Source organism: Rattus norvegicus, chromosome 1 (assembly GCF_036323735.1).
Source record: "Rattus norvegicus strain BN/NHsdMcwi chromosome 1, GRCr8, whole genome shotgun sequence".
Taxonomy (NCBI): domain Eukaryota; kingdom Metazoa; phylum Chordata; class Mammalia; order Rodentia; family Muridae; genus Rattus; species Rattus norvegicus.
In genome coordinates this window covers 10209539-10226637 of record NC_086019.1, presented here as the reverse complement: position 1 = coordinate 10226637, position 17099 = coordinate 10209539, and the positions used below count along the sequence as shown (strand labels likewise).

The window sequence follows — 17099 nt, the reverse complement described above, 5'->3', positions numbered from 1 at the left end:
TACTGACCAGAGGGATGCAGGAATAATCCAGAAATAAGGGAAAGATACCGAGTCATAAATTGCAAAGACTATAACCTGCTGGTGGCCTTAGCAAGGTGGCACTGTGGATAGAAGTCCAGTAGGGAAGGCTGGCACCAAAGGGCATCAGCTACGTTTTAGAGTCTCGGTGAGATCAATATACGTGATATGCTTTGAACTGGAGCCTGGCACACAGAATCCCCTTCGTGAATGCGTTGTCGATACCTGAGCTCTCCATATTCCCACTCAGCAGGTGTGGGAGTCCGTTGGTCTTGAGATCTGACCAGGAGGAGTCAGGAGGAAACTGCTACTTGTGGAGAAACTTTTACAGTGTCATCTCTAACACTGAGAATTGCCTGACTCTCTTGTGGAGAGGAGAGAACGGAAGCCCAGAGGTGTTGGTAAGTCCTGTCTAGCAGAGGGCAGAGCAGGGATCTTAACGTGGGTCTGACTTCAAAGCCTGAGCTAACAGTTGGAGTATGAATGGAGTAAGGGCTTGGGAAAGGGAGCTACAGAGTGACCCTCAGGGCCCACATCTACTGCAACTGTGCCTTAGCTCAGCCCTTTCCAAGCTCTACTCCACCTTCCAGCCATGGTATTGTTTCCTTTTGGTCTGATCTCTGCAGGAACTTAACCATCCATTATCAGACTGGAGGTTACTCTACAGAGAATACGGTTCCCTGTAATCCTATTAAAATTACATAATTATAAATAAGTGCTCATTGCCGAGCCATCAGTCTTCAGCCATGCCACGGATGATCACATAAATCATGCCAAACTGCACAGATGTGCGGCATCTCACGGGTCATAAAGCATCTTTACAGATATTTGTTGATTTAATCTTCCTGACACCTCAGGAAGGGAGCGGCGAGCCTGTTTCTCAGGTGAGGAAATCAGCTATGTCTGAGGTAAGTTGAATACAACCCACGTAATCAGGGCTAGCATCATCCCTTGAATGCTGGGTTTCCTGATATCTACTCATCTGCCCCATTCATTTCAGTGCCTGCGGCTCTGGACAAGGCAGCAGCATTCTTTCGGGTGCAATGTGTTATTTTCCAGCTATTTCTCAGCAGAGCCCAAGTATTACCCAGGTGGAAACAGATAGGATCCCATCCCGTCCCAAAGTTTGAGCATTCAGGAGAGGAGAAGCATGTGTTAAGCATCGTTACAGCACAGAGCAGTTTATGCACAAAAGCATAAGTGGCTAGTGATCTTAACTGAATAACGCTCAAACAAACTATAACTTAACAAAATTACACTTTACACACACACACACACACACACACACACACACACACTCTCCAACCTTGAATAGTCTATTTAAAACTGTATGCACCTTTAATAGAGGATATGACGGTATTAGCTATGTTTCAGGATAAGACTGAGTGCCCACACTATAGTCTGTGCTATCCCAAGAATTTTACTCTTACGAGGTTATCTCAGGAACACATTCAGGTAGGCACTGGTGCTTCTCTTATTTTACAGAGGAGAAAACTGACTCAAGTTTAACCTTCCCTGGGGTATACCTGGTGAGCAGTGGGGTTGTGGTTTGAACTTGGTGGCATTCAGAGTATATGTCCATAACTGTCCTACCAACCTGTCCCCATTGACTGAATATCAGACATTGCCCTCACTCAGGCCTCACTGAATCTTCACAAAACCCCAGCAACAGGCTTAAAAGTCACAGAATCTGATGGCGGTTTGGTCAGTCACAGTTCAATATTGTAAAGTTTATAAAGCAACCCAATGTAACTGCGTTCAACTACCTTACTCCATGGAGTACACTTGTTATAGGATAACAAGTGAACAAGTGTTGGAAAACAATAAAAACTAAAGTTTTGCTTTCAATAATGAAAACTTTGGCTTTGTAGCCCGTTTACCTTGTCAACGGCTGCACTTTATTTTGACCAGGTGCAACCTTGCAGCCTTGGTGCTAGTCTTCACGAGTTGACTTAAAAATCATTTGATGTCCATTTAGCATGCACTGAAATTTCCATTTTACAAAGAAGAACTGTGAAGGGACATTCCCCAGGCCTTGAATTCTTAATTATTTTATTATCCTCCTGATCTTGTTGTCTCCCCTTTATCTTTAACCTATTTTTCTTTCTCATTTCATTTGTTCCTTAGTCAAAATGTTGTTGGTTCCTGGTACCCAACCCTGCCGCTCTCTTCCAAAGCACGGTGCTCCAAGGAAGGCTTCTCAAAGTTGTGTCTAGGACAATGCCCACATCATAAGCAGGGCCAAACCCCCAAATCCATGTTTTGTCAGAGAGCTTGACAATTAGTACAACAGCACAGCTTCTGTCTCTAAGATCAGTGGCTATTCCAGGATTCTGCTTAGTTGGTTCTCACCTTTTTTCTTACTTCCTAACTTTTTCTAACTGTCCCTCTTTGATGACCATTCCCCCTTGTCAGCATGTATAAAAGGGTTCACGTCTATGGGTAAGTGTTTTCTGCCTCCCAACTCTCCCACTGTCTAACATCTCACTCCTCCTTTGCATAGACAAACATTCAAAACCAACATTCAGTGGGGCATAAGGCATAGCTCTGTTACATCGAAATCCCAGTTCTTGGCAGATCTTCCATGATATTTCTCTTGTTTAATAGTGATGCTTTGAAAGGAAGAAAAACCAGTAGGAAAAGTGACAAATACTTCAATGGGCTCATTATTAAACAGAGCAGCCAATAGTAAAGTAAGCATGAAAAGGGCCCAACTTCATAAACCACAAGACAAATGAAAATCTCCAAGATCACGCTTATATATAATAATTAGATGGCCAGAAGTACTACACCAGAGTGGGGCAACTGGATCCTACATGTATTTCACCTTTTGAAAAAGGCAAGTGGAAGGAGATACTAGAATTTATACACAGAAGTTCTTGGTGCAATGAGCCCGCCCCTGGACTATACCCTACAGATGTGTATTATGGTGTCCACAGAAGTACTTACCGATAGTGTACAAAGAATCCAAACTCATGGGTGGTAAAATGGCTAAAGAACATTCATACAATGGAATTCCACACCGCCATGGGGAAAAATGGCTGGTACATACAGCATGAATTAATCTCATTAACATAGACTGAGTGAAATAAGCCAGATGCACACAAAAACAGAACGTGTGACCTCATAGCTATCAATTACAGAAACAGGCAGAACCAGACAGGCAGTGTGAAAAGTCAGGATGCTCTACAGAGGCAAAATGGGGCAAAAGAGTGCACTTAGAAGGATGAGCACATTATAGACTGTGGTAGAACTGATGCTCAATTTGCACAATATTTTACATTCCTTTCTGTCCATGTTCTATTACACACACACACACACACACACACACACACACACACACACACAGAGGTGGGTGTTAAATATGATTTGTCCAGATCATCTCTTTAGAACTCCTTGGTTCTAGCCCTGTCCTGCACAGCGAGACACTAAGACTCTGTGGCCAAGGACTAAGTCTCTGTTGTCTTACACTAACCTGCTCTCAACACATCCTGGTGAGGGAGTGAATGAGTCTCCAGTAGCCCTGCCCCTGGGCAGTTCTGTTCTCTTTCATTCTCTTGTGGAATTTGTGTTTTCAGCCTCTCTGTTGAGCTTGTAATCAACCTGAAGACGGTGTGGTAAGAATAAACCGGCTATTGGAGGAACAACTGGCTTTGAGTCCAGAAATTCGTAGAAACAGCCACTTTCACCTCCCACAAGCAGCCCGCACGTCAGTATCACCCATCACCCCCACATTGGAGAACAAGAATCAGTGGGCACCGAAGACATTGGCTCGGCTTGCAAATGCGAAAGACCCTAATGCATCTGTGGCTTCTTATCAGACCTGACTGATAACCATAGGTACGTACGTACGTACATACGTACATACACACACACACACACACACACACACACACACACACACACACACACACACACACACACACGGGGTGGGGGGGGAGAACACAAAGTTGGAGAAGCAAAGTAAAAATCATCACACCTTTCCACAGTTGTGAGACCCCCAGATTCACCAAATGTACAACATGGCTTTCCTCAAAGGCCTGCGGGTCTTCCTCAGTCTCACCACTGCACTTCCCAGTTACCCAAGCTGCAGTCCTGGGGCTCTTGTTTCATCCTCTCCACACTACCTCAGCTCAGTCAGCCAGTGCTGTCTCCTATGCTCGACAAGTCATCCTGTATACACTATCCCCGGCACCACATCATTAGTCCAGGCCTTAAGTTCTAACTTTCTCTGGAGGGCCACCTTAATGGCTGGAATGCTGTATCTCTCAAATCTAAGTTCAGACACTGCTGAATTCATCTAACTTGTGTTCTTGTGATGGCCATGCGGACTCACTATAAAATCCCAATCCGAGCACGTCCCCTTAACTACGGGACGGAGATCACACCTACCATTCGGCATACCCTGATGGACAGAGCCCCAGCCAAGCTCTCCCTGGAGACTCTCCCCTTGGGACTCCATTCCTCCTCCATCCACCCTGCATTCCAAACATTTGCCAGTGTGCTGCTCGCCCTGGGAAATGCCTGCTGTTTTTCTCTCTGCCTCACTGCTTTGTGTGCCAAGGCTCTGCACCCCTAGAACGCCCTTCTCCTGCTATCAAATTCCCACCCATCCCGCAAGATGCAACTCACGTATTTATGCCCCTGTCAAATCCCTCAAGCGAAGCTAGGATATTGCTCCTTTCATGGTACAGCTAGGCTTAGTGGAGACTTTGAACCTCATACAGACAGCTTCATAATGTAGTAGGGGTTGTTGTTTTGTTTTTTACTTGTTTATGTAGTGTGCAGTTCTCACTGTACATTAGGTCTTGGGGCATGTATTTGGGGGAGGGGGTATATGTGTCTTCTTTGCATGCCTTGGCGAGCACACAAGAGCTAACCAAAAATACTCGAACAATTAATAAATGAAACCAATTATGTATGCATAAATAGCCGGTTGCAGCTAATTTCTTTTTCGTTTATCTGTATGTATATTGTAACCGTGTATACATGCTCGTGTATGAATGCACATGTGTGTACACACACAGAGAGACCACAGATTGGTGCTACATGTCTTCCTCTATTGCTCTCCACCTGACTTTTGAGGCAGAATCTCTTGTGGAACCCAGAGGTCACAATTGATCAAGACTAGTTGGCCACTGAGCTTCAGAAATTCCCCCTCCATGGTGGAGAGATTACAGATATATGCCACCATGCCTGTTGCTTTCTTCTTCACTTCATGTGTACATGCATGTACTAAGAGTGTTTGTATGTATGTGTGCATGTTTACATGTGGGCTCAGTTTCAGCTGTGCGCATGTGGAAGTAGGATCTCTCAGTCAAACGTCAAGCCCTCTCATAAGGCAGCTGGCTGAGCAAATGCATTGTTTCTTCATTCCAAGACACACTCTACGTTCACATGGTTCTAGCTAACTCTACACTTGAGACCTGTCCAAATTTCTCATCTCTTTTTAAAGTTAAGTCCAACAAGAACACCCACAACAGAAATAATGTTAATTCACAACTCTGTGAATCTGTTAGCAAGCGTCTTCAAGTAAGATGTGCAAACAACATTTGGCTCTTGCACAAGTATCCACAGAGCATGCTGTTACCCCCTTTCAGCCTCACTTCAGCTCCTTCTACCCCTGGAAGCATGTATGACTCTGGACAGAGGACTGGAAAAGAGCAAAGATCTATCTAAGGCTTGGAGTGGTAGTACGCAGTCCTAGCATTTGGAATGCCGAGGCAGGAGGATTTCAAATTCCAGTTCAGCATAAGCCACATAGCATGCTTATCTTGTGGGGTGGAGGGGGTATAGTCTGTATAGAATAAGATGTTCTTTTTCATCCCTAACCTCTGTACTCAGTGGAGATGATAGTCGATGTTCAAATTCAAGTTTTCCACAGAACAAAAGTAGTCTGAGACTTGTTAAAGACTATTCTCAAAGCAACCAGGAAAGATCAGAATACTCCTCCTCTCTCTCCTGTCCTGGAGCAAGTAAAACAAAGGGCGCTCTACTATTTCTAAGCCCAGGATAGGAATATAGACAGGTAGACAGTGAAGGAGTGGTGTCATCTATCCTGATTGATGAAAGGAAGAAAGGAAGCAAAGAGCGGCTGGGTCTTCTGGGGGATGGGTGTGGCTGTGAGACACAGTGGGTGAACAGTGGGAGAAGAAATGGCATCTGAGTGCCACAAAAGGCCAGGACAGCACAGGCAGCCACACTCAGTCCACCACTCCATGGGCACCTGGCATTTCAGCAAAAGGCATCACATCCACAGTGCATGCCCCCGTCACAAAGAAGAAAACCAAAAGCAGTGGTCAGCAGTCCCTGTGGATGTAAAGCCACCATTTCACGGTGCTTTCTAAAATGACACTGGAAATCACCCAGAGGCCCTGCCCCCAAGACACCCAGAAAAGCAGTACTCTATCTCTGCTGACATTACTAGAGGGAACAAGAGCGGGTTTCTTGCAGTAGCCTGCCTGCACTGTCTCTTCTTGCTTCTCCTCTGCTGGAAAGAGAAGGGGCAGAAGAACAGTGGCTGGGCTTACAAATGTGTAGCCCCTAATACAAATCCGTGGCCTCCTATCAGACGGGGCTGATCATCTCTCTCTCTGTCTCTCTCTCTGTCTCTGTCTCTCTCTGTCTCTGTCTGTCTCTGTCTCTGTCTGTCTCTCTCTCTGTCTCTCTGTCTCTCTCTGTCTCTCTCTGTCCGTCTCTCTCTCTCTGTCTCTGTCTCTCTGTCTCTGTCTCTGTCTGTCTCTGTCTCTCTCTCTCAGTCTCTCTCTCAGTCTCTCTCTCTGTCTGTCTGTCTCTCTCTCTCTCTCTCTCTCTCTCTCTCACACACACCACACACACACACACACACACACACACACACACACACACACACACGTGATCAGAACTCAGACTCCTCAGCTTTCTTTCCTACAAACATACCCTGAGCAACAGGCTTTGAATGCATTTGTGTACACATCCCCTCTGACAGACTGGATGTTGGCCTGGAGTTGGAACCTCTGTAGTTTAGCCCGAGCGTCATCGCACCTACACACACCTGCAGCAGAGGTGAGAGTCACTGTCGCAGTAACTGCTATTGCATCTCAGCTCTTCTCTTGGCGAGATGTTTCTTAACTTCACAGCACCAACACAATAAAAGCACCTGGTGAAACGATTCTCGCTTTTCTAACATCCACATATCAATACTTGAGCACCTACGTGGTGACGTGAGCCTCCCTCAGCCCCACCCCTTCTAGCAGGTGTTCATGATGGAGCAGTATCCAGGGAAGTGTGTGAGAAACGAAAATGCAAATAAATCCATATTTAATAAGTGTAGTGAGATACGTATCAAACATCTCACAAGTGTGATTTCTATTGTGATAATGGCTTTTCAGCTGTTTTTCAAGAATCAAAATCATGTCTAGAATACATTTTCAAATATAAGCATATGCCTGCAAGTTCCTTTTGGACCTGGTTTCAAAGCTCTGCTACTGAACTGCAGTTTGGAAGCTGGGTAACAAAAGCTGAAAAAGACTGAGTGATTTCTTTGCACCAACAGTACCTCTAACCATCCATCCTTCTTAGGTGTAGCCTCTCGACTTTTGCAAAAACAAGCTCGAAGGAGTTGGGCAAAGCAAGTTTGGGTTTCCTACCTGGACATCTGCTTCTGGTCCTAGTCACAACTTCTCATAATCTTGAGTCTCAATTTCTCAGGTGAATTCACCAATCTGCTGACAAGAAGTTTCACATTATAACCCCTCCATCTACAAGTCGTACATTAAAATGTGATTGAAAATGGGTGAAACATTCAGTCTAAAGGTTTGAACTATGAGAGCATTAACACATAGGGGGAAGGAGAAATAACATGTAGGTAACATCTGCTGGGCCAAGCCACATGGTGCTACCAAAATAAACGTCAGAAAGTAACTCAGGACACCAGGCGCGGTGATGCAGACCTTTAATCCCAGTGCTTGAGAGGCAGAGGCAGGAGGATCTCTGTGAGTTCAAGGACAATCTGGACTACATACAGAGTTCCAGGGAAGACAGAGGACACAGAAAAACCTTGTGTGAAAGAAAAAGACAGAAAGAAAAAGACAGAAAGGGGGAGGGAAGGAGGGAGAAGAGGGAAAAGGGGGGAAGAGAAAAGGAAATACTTAAGAGTAGTAAAATAAACAGTGATGACATTGGATGATAACCTAAAGAATATGACAGACATTCCTGAATCCAGATCGAAATTAACAAAATATGCTGATAAAGGCCACCTATCTGCAAGAGAGAAAAACGTAATTTTTTTGAATCAAGCAGAGTTTTGACGAAAAATGTACTAATTTTATAGTTAAAAAGATGGGGCAGCCTCTGTTTCAACCAAGTGATCAAGGTTGATGTCACCAGGGCACAAACATGACAATGGGACATCACCCGAACAAAATACAGTTTCCTACACCCAAACCCATAACTTTACAAAACTCCTGGCCACTGTTCCTCAAAACAGTCAATCCTATAGGAAGGGGGTGGAGCGTATCGTGGCACATAGTTGTGCTATCGTATGTCATGCTGGAAATGAGTACCTAATCAAAACTGGATCAACTTTTAAGCCAACCGAATTTTTTAAATGTGCTCATCACACATCCCAATGGACAAAAGTCACAATTTTTCTTCTCTTTCTTTTGTTCTTTGTATTTGGAGGTGGTGTATAAATATGTGTGCTCACCCATGTCAATCCGTATCGAGTGCCTTACCCCCACCCTCCACTGAACTCTTTTGACAGAAGGGTCTTTCGACCAGACTTGGCCTCATCGTTTTAGCTGGAACTGGCAGGTCAGGGAACCCAGAGATCCACCTGTCTCCACTTCACCAGATCCGGGGTCACAGGTGCATGACTCTGTGCCCAGCTTTCATATCAATGCTAGAGATTTGGATTCATAATCTCACGCTTCTGCAGCAATCGCTTTATCCAGTAAGCCACCATTCCCAGCCTCAGACCAGCCCTTTGCAGGGCGATTTGGCGGGGTTTGTTCCACGCTTCCTTTTAAATCTTAATGCCTCCGAAACGGCCCAGAATAACATCTTCACCTGCTGTAGCCCAGGCCCTTCTCATCACAGAAAGAATGTCTACTTTCATTGCCAGAGACAACACACTTGAAACAGACCCAGTCTACCACAATGCAACAACCCCGCCAATATCACGACGACGGTTCAAGACCTTCTGAGCACCCTAGCTAGAGCGCCCCACTGCTTGACAATGGTTGGTCCCATCTTTTGGCTGACGGACAGCAGCAGAGAGTACATGACACGTTGAAAAACTGGTGGATAAAATAATAAATATGTGGAAAGAAACAGGATATCGGCAATGAAAGCAGGCAAGGTTGACTAGCCAGTTAGTGAGCACCCAAAGTTACCCAGGACTTGTAATGATCCTAATGAGAGCAGAATCAGATCTTAAGAATCAGATCTTTTCACTCTACATGGACTGGCCCAGGGCTCCAACTGCATATGTAGCAGAGAATAGCCTTGTTGGGGCAGCAGCAGAAGGGAAAGCCCTTGGTCTTGCCAAGGGAATATGGGGGGGTGGGAGTAAGGGGGATGTATGGGGGGAATACCCGTATGGGGGAAGGGGAGAGGAAGGGATGGGGGCTTATGGATGGGAAACCAGGAACGGAAATAACATTTGGAATGTAAGTAAAGAAATATATCTAATAAAAAATTAAAAAAAAAAAGAATCAGATCTTTTCCCAAAGGTTTTTTTTCTACTATAATAAATAATCTAAAAGACCGTACACCTAGACATAGGACTTAAAACTTTGACTATTAGCCACTGTGCATGCACCAACATACTAAGGATGCTTCAAACAATATTTGAAAATCACTCCCCTTCAGGCCAGAGTGCATACTTTCTACAAATCTGTCCTTGCCATTGAACGAGCGTGGACAATGGAGCCACTGCTTCTGCCCTCGTCTGATATCAATGCTCAGGGGCTCGTGAGTTTTCTTGACCCCAGTACATTCAAGAAATTCAAAGTAAAACGCACAGCTTCTGGGACACACTGTCCTCAAAAAGACATCATTTTATGAAGTCCCCAGCCAGGCCAGGAATCAAGGGGCTCCCAGGATTCACTCACTGACTCTGGTAACTGATTACCAAACTTGCTAGAAGGTGGAGAACCAGTGTTGTGGGGACTTTGGGGGCTGTTTTCTGTTTTGAAAGTTCTATCATTTTTCAATGCCTTCTTAAAGTAAGTCATAACCATCTCCTGCAGACTTCTCTCTCCCCATTTCACTGGAACAAAACTAAGTAAGAAACACCAAGGCTAAGGCATATCACAGTAGCAGTTTGCAGTGTGGAAGGTCTGTTCCATGGGGAGCGGCCGAAGAGTCCTCTTATTCAATCACAATGTGGCCATTAAAATGAAGAAATTAGAAAAAAGGAAATGTTTTCAACAGCAAGACAGTAATTAAAGATAGGGGTTAACTGCTTCCGGCTGGAGAGATGGCTCAGTGGTTAAGAGCACTCACTGCTCTTCCAGAGGTCCTGAGTTCAAATCCCAGCAACCACATGGTGGCTCACAATCATCTGTAATGGGATCTGTTCTGTTTTATCTGAAGATATCTATATAAAATAAATAAATAATTCCTTTAAAAAAAAGAGTCAACTATTTCAAAGGTACCTATGTAGGCAAAGACTAGCATATAGAAGGGAATTTTTTAAATCAAACTGGTTCATAGCAGGTCGTTTCTGTATCCCACAGTACTGCTGCTGAGGTGAATTATAAACTGGGCAGTAACAACGGCCTAACAGCAACCTGCTAGGCTCCAAAATAAAGCCGCTCAATCTATTAATCCCATAAAACCATGATTATTCCATACGAGAATTCATCAAAGACTAGGTCTCTAACCCAAGCAAGACATAAATCTGCATGCAGTGAGACTGGACGGTCCACAGCACAGAGACCTTCTCCAAGCCGCTCACCCACACTCAGGATTTCAGAGTGCACAGAAGAATGTGCCGTTAAAGACTGTTCATTTCATCCGTTGCCACACCCGCTGTTTCCATGAGAGGTCATATACGCCACCAAATCACATTGTTTGAATACACGCAGCTCTCAACTTACAAACACCTGACGAAAACCAAAAATAAAACCAGCTGCTGCCAACACTATCGGAGGCCTTGCTGTTACCCCTGGGGACAATCAGCTGTCATGAAGAAATTGGAAACCTTTGCAGAGGGGTGACAGGAGAAAGATAGAAGCAATAAAAGGAGAGCTAGAAAGGAAACTCACACTGGGCAGGTGCCTCACCTCGGCAGTGCACAGTAAACCAGGGTGGGCGGGCGGGCGGGTGGGTGGGTGGGTGGATGGATGGATGGATGGATGGATGGATGGAAGGATGATGGATGGATGGGTGGGTGGATTGGTGAATGGATGGATGGATGGATGAGTTGAGATGGATAGATGGATGAGTTGAGATGGATGGATGGATGGGTGGGTGGGTGGGTTGGTGGGTGGACAGATGGATGGGTGAGTGGACAGATGGATGGACAGATGGATGGGTGGGTTGGTGGGTGAATGGATGGATGAGTGGGTGGGTGGGTTGGTGGATGGATTGGTGGGTGGGTAGATGGATGGATGGATGGATGGATGAGTTGGGATAGTGGGTGGATGGATGGGTGGATGGGTGGGTGGGTTGGTGGGTGGACAGATGGATGGGTGAGTGGACAGATGGATGGACAGATGGATGGGTGGGTTGGTGGGTGAATGGATGGATGAGTGGGTGGGTGGGTTGGTGGATGGATTGGTGGGTGGGTAGATGGATGGATGGATGGATGGATGAGTTGGGATAGTGGGTGGATGGATGGGTGGATGGGTGGGTGGGTTGGTGGGTGGATGGATGGATGGGTGGGTGGGTGGGTTGGTGAGTGGACAGATGGATGGACAGATGGATGGATGGATGGGTGGACAGACGGACAGATAGATGGATGGATTTCCATGTTTATCTTCAGCATCCTGTCCTTGTTACTTGGCCCTTATATCCTGCTCCACCTACATGTTAACAAACTTCCTTCTCAGGCTCCTCATTCATAAACTTGACCTAAAGGGAACTACAAACCAAGAGCAAACAGCTGTAATCAACACAGGAGAGGAGCCGAGCCCAGGACCGATCTACAAAAGTCAAAGTTCAGGTGGAAAGCAGATGACAGCGGCACACATGCAGCAAAATTTGGAATTTCTCTAGAATCTTCTTCTTTAATGAGGTTTAATTATTATGTAAGTAACCAGAGAAATGAGGCGTCTGTGTAAGGCCGAGACAACAAAGAAACTACAGAGAAAGCTGATGCTAGGTGTGGCTTGACATGAGTCCCGCATCCTCCCCAGAAGCACTAGTTCAACATATTCCTCAGACTATACAGGGATGGCTTTGGTGAATTATTCTAGACACACCTGGAGCCTCTTAACATCTCACTTCATTTATACTGGGTGCCATTACCTGATCCTTAACCTTCTCATGTTCCTAGTTGCTCCGTCACTCAAACCTATCTTCCTCAGCTTCCTCTTCCCAAGAAAGCTCAATCCCAGAGGGTCAAAGTTCAGAGGCACTAAGGGACTTTCCGTTCAATGACTTTCACTGAAGAGCCGCCAGTGTGTTCAATAGTCCAGCCTATGCTATAATGACTGCTCGGTCAGACCCTCACACATTTCCGTTCATTCCAGACCATAATTCTGCACTCTATAGAGACCACAGAGCAGTCAGTGTGGACAGTCCTCTGAGAACTTCTACAATACCCGGCTCTTATTCTGTCCTATAACATGATCCTAATTCTATCTGTAACATTCACTCTTCCTGGGATGCCGTCTTCCAGCCCCAGTTTTCCTTCCAAAGATGTTAACTGTACTTCAAAGCCCGTATCTTCCATAGAATCTTGCCCACTTCCTTCCTGTAACTGGCCTTGATCTTTATCTATGGACCTGCAGCTGTTTTACGCCTCCCATCCCGTCTTTGAGCACACTGAGTTCCTTGTGCATGCATCACTGAGACCAGCTTGCACGGCCTCTGAGAACGCACACGACGCAAAAGCCACTGTTCTTTCCGTGTCATTCTTAGACCACTGCCAGAATCAGGCCAGGTTCTTAGATTGTTCTGAGCTGACATTACGGTCGTTGATCAGAAAGGAAAGGATGATTCGGGCACGAGGCAAGTTTGAGCATGTAGTTTTGAATAAAATGAAATACAATAGGAGACCTGGAGCTAAATAACCAGCTCCTTCCTGCCCAGCGAGTCAACCCAAGTCTAACTGGTAAGATGTTACAGTCAGGAAAATACTCTATCCCAGGTTTTTCACTAAGAACTACGTGTGTTCCTATGGGTAAAAGACTTCTCACCTCTTCCTCTCTTTCCGACAGAAATGAATTCCAAGTTCAGTTCCGCACCAAAGAACAAAGTAACCCAGAACAATTTCCCCTATCTTACACATTATTCAAAGCAATTCTTCAGCCAAGGGCAGTGGCACACATTTCTAGTCCCAGCTACTCAAGAGGCTAAGACGCAGGACCCCTTGGGCCAGTATGTTCAAGGCCAGCTTTGTTCTTCTTTGCTATGTGGAACTCATGCGTGTGCTAGCACTGGTGTGAGTTTTTCTAATTAACACACCTACCTAATAAATGTATCTACTTTTAACAGATGGACCATGCTCTGGGGAAATCATTACGATCTATTAAAGGATAATTAGCCACATAAAATAGGACCCAACATTAGCCATGTAAAGAGAGACATCTTCATTTCAGATCAGTGTTTGATGATATGATCTGAACTTTTTTGAGGACCGTTTGTGTAAGGTAAGGATGCTACAGGCTGAATACTGATCCTAAATGTTTTAGTATTAGAACTACATGTGTGGGGATTTGTAATCCAAAAACTACATGCTATGTGTTTTAAGAAAATGTAACTATAAACATGGCCTTCAGGAGAAGAGCAACACCAGTGAACATGTAAGGGGAAACAAGGTGCCAAACATTCATATACTAAAGGATTTGAGGGTGCATGGAATAAAACACAAAAGTACTTGCACATCTCTTCAGTCAGCAACTTCCCCAGGTCTTTAATGTGGCTGTAGATGACTGTCCCAAACCATGTATTTATCTATCTAGTTTATTTCAACTCGTTACAAGATTCCCGCGAGCCACACATCCACTGGGGTCTGGGGATACGGCCTCAAGGCAGCAGCAGAGGGCAGCTGAAGGGCCCTTTCACGTGTTGTTGGTCCCTTCTGTTCTCAGCTGTCCCGCCTGCTTTCCATGTTTGCTCTGCCTTCTTAATGACTCGTTTCTGATTTTCATTTCTGAGTTTCTGACTCAGTGATTTCTTTTGCAACCCATGTGCTCTCAGCTGCCAGTGGCACTCTTTCAGATTGCACTGCATGCACGTCGCCAATCTCTTGGGGACCGGATCACGAAACTTCTCAAAACTGAGCCTGGAGTAAGGGCAAACAAACCGAGGGGAGGCTCGGGAGGTGCGTTAGATCACTGTGGTTTGAGAAACCATCTTAGGCTTATCCGGTCTTTCTGATGGGACAGCCCCAGTACTCGGCTGAAACTGGGTGACTTGTTATAATAATTTGAACAGATGGTTAGGTTTGGGTTTTTCTGAGACAAGGTACCACATAGTCCAGGCTGGTCTCAAACCCCCATAGAGTTAAAAATGGCCGTGGGATTTTGATTCTCCTGCCTCTCAGCTCTGCTTCCCTAATGCTGAGATCACAGGCATGGAGCACCATGTCCAGTTAAACAGTTTCTCCTACAAGTCCTCCACCTCTTCTCCTACCTCCTTGGAAGAGGAGGAGGAGGAGGAGGAGGAGGAGGAGGAGGAAGAGGAGGAGGAGTAAAAGGAGGAAGAGGAGGAGGAGTAAAAGGAGGAAGAGGAGGAGGAGGAGGAGGAGGAAGAAGAGGAAGAAGAGGAGGAGGAGGAAGAAGAGGAGGAGGAAGAGGAGGAAGAGGAGGAGGAGGAAGAAGAGGAAGAAGAGGAGGAGGAGGAAGAAGAGGAGGAGGAAGAGGAGGAAGAGGAGGAGGAGGAAGAAGAGGAAGAAGAGGAGGAGGAGGAAGAGGAGGAGGAGGAAGAAGAGGAAGAAGAGGAGGAGGAAGAAGAGGAGGAGGAAGAAGAGGAGGAAGAGGAGGAGGAGGAAGAGGAGGAAGAAGAGGAGGAGGAAGAGGAGGAAGAAGAGGAGGAGGAGGAGGAAGAGGAGGAAGAGGAAGAGGAGGAGGAGGAAGAGGAGGAAGAAGAAGAGGAGGAGGAAGAGGAGGAAGAAGAGGAGGAGGAGGAGGAAGAGGAGGAAGAGGAAGAGGAGGAGGAGGAGGAGGAGGGGGAGGAGGAGGAGGAAGAAGAGGAGGAGTAAAAAGAAGGAGTCTTAATAGCAATATTCTTTACCACCAAAAGCCACTCAGGGGTATAGGGCAGAAGTGTCATGATGACTTCTCAAAGAGCAGCCCTCAGAGCAGCTGCATGCACATTATGCGTAATTTTGCATCCCATCTCAGACCCCATAGACCACCTGTGTAACTAAATCTTCAAACCGAAATCCTGGAAGCAGTTCTAGAGACTGCTGGCCATTAGCGCACCTCAAAATCTCTGACCAAAACAGCCATTCAGCTAAAGCTGCCAGCCTAAGCCCTGACGCCCCACGTCCTCTACTTAACTATCTCTGTATAGCCTTCACAGAAGGCCAGTCTCTGCAGGCCACTGGACAAAATTAATTCTAAAAAAACCTCAAGAAAATAAAGATCAAAGCCGGACTCTGCCCAGGGAGCTTCCATTTCTAAGAGCATAACACAGAGCACAGACATAAGAAAAAAACTTAAAAGCATCTAGAAGCAATATTTCAGGGCACTCCAGGACATGGTGGGCACCTACACACTGAGGGGGGCACAGCCAAAACTTAGCAGAGTGCTGTTAGGACTCAGAAAAGAGGTGTCCCGGGTGAGACTGGAGCAGAATTTAAAGAGGGAGATTTTCAAGCAGGTCTTGAAGAGATTTGGAGATTGCCAAAGGACGTTGGAGATCAAGGAGAAAAATGTATAGCGATGTCTCTTGGTAGTCAACACAAAGAGAAAAAGAAGTGTCCCTCAGGACCTTAAAAAGCTATGATACTGGCTTAGTCAGAACACCCTAGGAAGAAGTTTTATAAATATACATTATCTTTGGAGGCAGACTAGCAGTACTGTCACCCCCAGCCTATAGGGAAGAAACTAGGGCTCACTTGAAACCCTTAAACAAGTCATTGTAGGTCAGGGATAGACATTACCTTCTAGTGTGAACTCTGCCCAGACTAACAACATCCCTAGTAGAATCATTAAGTAGCACTCACACCTTCCAAACAGCAAACCACCCTTTTTCTCCTTTTTTCCCAGATTAAGAATCTAAGGGAAAGAGAATGCTTTTACATGTGAACATCCACATACATACTTGCATGAGTGGGCTTACCCCCATGTGTGTGCACATGGAGGTTTGTATGTATACACTGCTTGTGCATGTGCGTGTGTGTGTATATGTATGTGTGTGGTTTGTTTGGTGTGTGTATATATATGTATGTGTGTGTGTGTATGCACTGTGTGTGTGTGTGGTTTGTGTGGTGTGTGTATGTATGTGTGTATGTGTGGTTTGTGTGGTGTGGTGTGTGTGTGTGTGTGTGGTACACAAAGGTAGAAGATATCCCTAACAGACTATACGTCGTCTCTTAACAACTTACTACATTTCCTAATTTGTTTGCTAGATTGGTATATTGAAAAGTAAAAGCCAATCAAAATATCTACAATTTATGATCAAGAGAATTACCCAAATTCACCATTGTGACTTAGTCCTTTGAATGTTTTTGCATCTGACTACACAATCCAATGACAGCCAACAATACTTGTCATTAATACTTATTCTTTAAACTTAAAACAGTGTTGAATAAAAGTTAGAGTTTAATTCCTCAATTTGCAGGGATAATCATGTTTTAGATGCCCTAAAAAGGGTCAATGGCTCTCCTCTCAACCAAAGCAAATGCAAGTTATCTCCATCATCATAAAAGGTGTCCAAAGAGCAACGCTATGAATGAAGTGTATTTTGTTCCGAAAACATGG

The 17099-nt window shown here is 45.2% G+C and overlaps 1 protein-coding gene across 10 annotated transcripts in view; it reads right to left on the bottom strand.

Moving 5' to 3' along the window:
- Nucleotides 1–17099, bottom strand: part of Hivep2 (HIVEP zinc finger 2) — a 199210-nt gene that overhangs the window by 149452 nt on the left and 32659 nt on the right. For 4 of the 10 annotated variants that reach the window (XM_063287903.1, XM_039109863.2, XM_039109882.2 and 1 more), the window contains exon 2: nucleotides 7647–7721. The gene's annotated coding sequence lies outside the window, so the exon portion shown is untranslated. 10 annotated transcript variants of the gene reach the window in all.